The sequence below is a fragment of the Sprattus sprattus genome (genome assembly GCF_963457725.1).
Source record: "Sprattus sprattus genome assembly, chromosome: 1".
NCBI lineage: Eukaryota > Metazoa > Chordata > Actinopteri > Clupeiformes > Clupeidae > Sprattus > Sprattus sprattus.
In genome coordinates this window covers 32,010,765-32,016,933 of record NC_137920.1, presented here as the reverse complement: position 1 = coordinate 32,016,933, position 6,169 = coordinate 32,010,765, and positions in this window count along the sequence as shown.

Genomic DNA, 6,169 nt, shown 5'->3' with positions numbered 1-6,169 from the left:
ACTCCTTCGTGGCCCAGCCAGGCTGTTGTGGGGACCACCGGTGAGCCTGCGTGAAGCCACTGCCCCGGTGGTTCGACTGGTGCGGCGTTGGGGAACCCCAGCTGCTCTCTCTCTCTCTCTCTCTCTCTCTCTCTCTCTCTCTCTCTCTCTCTCTCTCTCTCTCTCTCTCTCTTTCTCTTGCTCTCTCTCTCTCTCTCTCTCTCTCCTGCTGGGCTAACTACAGAAGTGGAGCAAGAGGCCACGTCGACAGTAGGCCAGTTACACACAGACCAGGTAAGAGTGGCGTTGCATTTGCCGAGTAAACATTAACCAAGTCAACAATGCTGATGTGTGTGTGTGTCTGATTCTACAACTAGGTGCGGCCGCTAAAGCCTGCACACCGCCTGCCTAGCCTGGTCCTATGAAAAAAAATCTCCCACAGTTCTGTATGCATAGGTGTGTGTGTGTTTGTGTGCGTTTTCTCTGCGCGTGAGTGAGTGTTTCGTGTTTTAAACCTCGCCGATGTCGCGCAGGGGCTTCATGGAGCCGCCGGAGGAGCCGGAGGGGCCCCTCGGGGGCCTTAACGAGCGCCTGCGGAGCTTCCTGGAGCACGTGAAGCAATTGGAGGCGACCAATCGGGAGCTGGAGCAGAAGATCCTGGATTGGGCAAAGAAGAACATCCCGCCGCCCAACGACTGGAGCGCACAGGAGAAGACCATGGAGGAGCTGAGGGCTCAGGTAATACCTGAGGGGTGCCAGTGTGTCCATGCCAGCTGATGGTGACAGTCATGCTAAGAGCCCAGGAAGGCTATTATATCCAATCCGGTTGTGGGTTATCAGTGTGTGCCATCAGTGAAGTAGATTAGTTTGGGTGTGGAGGCTTTATGGCAGGGAGCAGCATTTTTTATAAAAAATGCTTTGTTGCGCTTTATGTACCTTATCCGATCTTTACAAATCTGTTTCACTTTCACTGGGACATGTGTCAAACAGAGACTCAATATACTTTTCTCTCTTTTTTTTAACAGCATTAACTGTTAGCCTGGTTACATTTTATATGGCTGTAAATATTAATGCTGATGTAGTATTAGTGTGAGGTTGAGGTAGATTAAGGTAGATTTTTAGATGCTAAGGGCATATTTATTTCCTCTGGGTTGCAGCCATCATGAATCTCTCAGAATATGGCATAAAAGCACCAAAAAACAATGGTGTGCAAAACTTCAAGTTGCATTAGTTTGATTTTGTTCATCGAAAAGCAGAGTCACATAGGCATACTTCATATGATGTAACATACCTTAATACATCATTTGTTTAATCAGAATGTATACATTTGTGTTCCCAAATAATCTATTTGCACAATGTGTGACAGATAACATAAGCCATGTTTTCACTGAAAGGGAGGAGTTCCAGCAGGAACTTAAGAACTTTATGACACAAGCAGTCCTACATGCAAACTAAGGTTGATCATTAAATCACACAAACTATGTCTGTATGGATTTCATGAAGGCAGGATAAACAAACAAAAACAAACTCTGGATCTGGACGCTCGGCTCTCTCGGCTCTGACTGGAGCAGCTCACTTGTGGCACAACATGTCATTGCCACTCGTCTCTGTCATTATCCTGCTCGCCTTGTGTTTTGGAGTGAGCGAAGTGTGATGATATGCAGGTATGCGTTCAAATGCTAGTGAATCCACAACAAGCACGTCACCATAAAAAAAACCACGGAGGGTTAGCCTCATAGTGGCTGACGAGCACAGGTGCTAATCTTTGATCTAGATGCCTAGAGTCAGAGCACAACATAAATCACTGCTCGTGTGAGACTGGAAAGCCAAAGTTCACACGAAACAACAGGGGGAAGGAGAGTGAGCAGGAAATAAGGTACTGAGGGAAGAACGATGAAGGCTAGTATTAGTTCACAACAACACGACTCATTTTTTCAACAATTGCTGTGCATTTGTGGCCTTCATTTGGCCTGCGTTTAATATTTGTGTGGATTGATTATAGTTTACACTTGGTATGAATGGACACCATGTGAAGATCAAGGTGTGAATTACAGAAGGTTACAACTAGACAGACCTCTGTAATCCGTAATTATAAAATAGCAAAAAACTACACACCTGGTTAAAAGATTAAAATGGACGTTTGATAAAACATCCGGAAAATAAGCCCTTGAGCTTGGCACTTACTATCCTTCAAAGTGACTTATTCGTACAAAGATCAAAGCCCAGCTAGTACATGACAGATTGTAATGTGGCTTTTCTTAATATGAATTCCAGTTTGAGTATTAGTGTGAGGTTGAGGCAGATTAAGGTCGATTTTTAGACGCTAGGGGCAAACTTAATTCATCTGGTTTGTTGCCATCATAAATTTCACTCAATGGCATAAAAACACCAAAAACAAATGGTGTGCATTAAAGTTTGATTTTATTGTTGTCATTTTTTAGGTGCAATCGAAAAGCAGACGCATTTAAGCAAAACCCAGACAGTTGGCCTCACAGTGGTCGACGAGCTGAAGTGCTTATCTTTGATCAAAATGTCAAAGTGCCAGAGCAGTAAAAAAAATAACTGCTCTTGTGAGAAGCAGGAAAGGAGGAAATAAAATACTGATATTGTCATTAGGGGGAGTCAACCACAGGGATTTTAGGTCATTTCAGCATGCACAAGCAAGCCTCATTACAACACACTCTTTGATAAAAACAAGAATGCCCTGATGTAAAAGTACAACAGTCTTTGATCAAAACAAGAGTGCCCTGAGGTAAAAGCTGTCCTCACATCTGCACACCCTGTTTGTTATTTCTTTCACTTCTGAGGACATCTGTGATTTGAAACATGACACTGATCAAGTCTGTCATAGCAAAAGTAATCTATCTAGAGTTCTTAACCCATCTTTTTGTTGTTGATTATATTCAATACAAACACTCTCCTCCCTTGTGTAGCCTGTAGTCTTAAGGCGCTTTTCAACTGCAGGAACTCTGGAGTCTTCCCAAGTGGCACAGACGTTAACAGAAACGGGGGCCCTAATCAGCACTTTCAGCTTTTCTGTCTCCACCTTCACAAGACGTAGGCGAATGTTTTGCTCTTCGATTGAGACTTCAGTTCCAAGCACGACAATATAATGATATATTTTTATAATGACCACACCGACATTAGACCATTACGTAACATCTAAAATGGCCCACGAGTTCCTGCAGTGGAAAAGATGCATGCAACGAAAAGGGATAAGGCCATTGTATGAGGCTCCCTGGGTACTAGCAATGCAAAGAAACTACACACTGTATCCTGTGTATTCTTGTATAACTTTTGTTTGTTTGTTTGTTTGTTTGTTTGTCTTCATTCCTGCTATGAATGTATCAAAAAAGCTGCCCTCTGACCAGACGTAGTCTCTCTGTTTACCCTCTTTTCTTGGCAGGTGAGCCTCTTAATGGTAGGAAACGCCCAACTGGCTTGGCAGACTGATTATGAGAAATCCAGAGCTTCCCGTTTAGAGAAAAGGTAGATACTCTTTCAACCTCTTTATAGCCTTCACTACAATGTACCAGGTGATTTGTAAGAAGTCACTCAAACCCAAGATTACTCATGTTCAAACTGTTGCTAGCACATTATGCTACCAATTTAGCCCACTAAACCTTATCTTAGAACTATCTTTAATTTGATTTGTGTGATATCATATATTTTACAGGCAAACCATAGTTTTACAGTGGAATATTTATCTTTATTTCCACATACAACTTCTGGATGCTCCCCTCCCAATGTGTCAGTGTCGGCAATCCTTAAAGAGGCTTAACAACTCTTTTGACCTGAATAATCAGCACTTCTGCTCTTTTTATGGCTGTCGGTTCCACCATGTTCCACTCATCCTGAAAGAGATAGGCGGCACTGTACTCTGTTTAGTACTGTCATGTGAGCAGGGTGGTTAGGCATTGGGTATACTGTGATTGACCGCCTCAGCCGTTGCTATGGTGTTGTTGCAGTCATGTAAGAGGGGAACAGATCTGGCTTAAAACCCGTCAAGCAGAGACGAACTCTGTTATTCACAAAAGACAAATTCATTTGTAGTTAGAAGAAGCACAGCTTCCATTAGTGTATGCCACTGGGAAACAGAGAGGCACCTAATACTTACTGTAAAAAGTTTGGGAACAGTCTGCAGGGCCACCTTAAGTCGGCTATCTCACTGTACCTCATAACATCTGATTATGGACTCAATGACAGACTCTCATTGCTCTCTCCGCTGTGTCAATTGCCAACCTTTATTGGCTACACGAGGTCCCCTCCGGCCGATTGGGCCGTTTACTTTTGGCTCCCGCTCCTCAGGCGAATGAGCGAAAGAGGTAAATAACAAGATAATTATTTATCAAGCTGTGTGCTCAGTACTGACAGGACAGCCATACAGTATGTTGTTACAGAACACCCAGAGGGCAAGTCAGAAGCCCCACTAATTAATGGACCCAGCCCAGATGGAAATGAAGCACTGCTGTGCTAGATAACTATCCCGTAGCCACTCCCGTTCTACAACCTGCATACCAATACTCCCCCGCCAACGCTGCCTGTGCATTTTGGGTCTGCACTGATGCAGAATGACATGCAGGCACCGCTGCCAAAAAAAAAACAGTGTTAACTCTTTACACAGGCCTGTGTACGATCACGGTTGTAGGGGCCCATTTTGGATTGTAAAAAACGAAAGGTTCTGCATTAGTTTCACAGAAACTAAAGTTTCTGCATAGATTTTCTGACGACGATGAGTTGCTTCACTAAGCTTTTAACATTTGACCTTTAAATGTTCTTTCATACTACTAAGCAGAACATGCCCCCTAGGATATCTTTTATTCTCCCACATGTGCTGATCACTCTAGCATGATCTGTGGAGATCTGTCTGCTCTCATATAATTGGGAAGTCATCTCAACTTGTGTCATAAATTCATCACACACACACACACACACACACACACACACACACACACACACACACACACACACACACACACACACACACACACAAACACACACACACACACACACACACACACACACACACACACAGACACACGCACACACAAAAACATGTAAAAAAACAAAAACATGTAAAAACTTAATGTCTTATTCTAACATTCAAAAACTCACTGGGATTGGTTAGTGACCCTTGCATGTTTCTGAATATGTGTGTGTGTGTGTGTGTGTGTGTGTGTGTGTGTGTGTGTGTGTGTGCGTGCGTGCGTGCCTGTGCGCGTGTGTGTGTGTGTGTGTGTGTGTGTGTGTGTGTGTGTGTGTGTGTGTGTGTGTGTGTGTGTGTGTGTGTGTGTGTGTGTGTGTATAATGCAGGTATGAGATGGAAAAGTGGCAGACTGGCCGTATCGAGCCCCAGGTGAAGGAGATGAGGAAGACGCTGAAAGACCTGGAGAGGGCGAGCATGTTCCTGGAGAGGGAGATCCAGGACCACACCACTGAGCTGCGGCACACACAGGAGGAATATGAAGTGAGAGTCTATGAGAGTTTGTGTGTGTGTGTGTATATGTGTATGTGTGTTTGTGTGCGTGTGTGTATGTGTGTATGTGTGTTTGTGTGTGTGTGTGTGTATGTGTGTTTGTGGGTGTGTGTGTGTGTGTGCGTCCGTGTGCGTGTGTGTGTGGGTGCCGGTGCGTGCGCGTGCGTGTGTATGTGTGTGTGTGTTTGTGTATAAATGTATATGATGATATGGAGGTGGTTGTCTTTTTTTGTGTGTGTGTATTTGTGTATTGTGGTGTATGGTGATGTTTTCATGTGTGGGTCTATTTAAGGTATTTCTGATTACTGAAGTGAAACACCAGCTTGATTCATTTCCTGTGTTGACAGTTCCCACTTGCCAGCAGGAGTCTCGCTCCTTCTCGTCTCCTCTCTCTCCACATCTTTTTTTATTCTTGCTGACTAATACTCCCCTTTCTTCTACTGAGTACGTGAGCCAGCCAGCCACTGCCCCCCCTGTCCCCCACCCACACACATACACACACACACACACACACACACACAGACACACACTCTACCCAATTCACACACACACACACACTTTGCCCAATACATGCACATATACACACTCTCTCTCACACACACACATTAGACAGTGTCCCTCCCCTGCATTGCGTGTGCTGTCTCTGATGGATGGTTGCCCCTTTAAACACACACACACACACTCCCCTCTCTCTTTCCCTCTAACTGTTTCTGT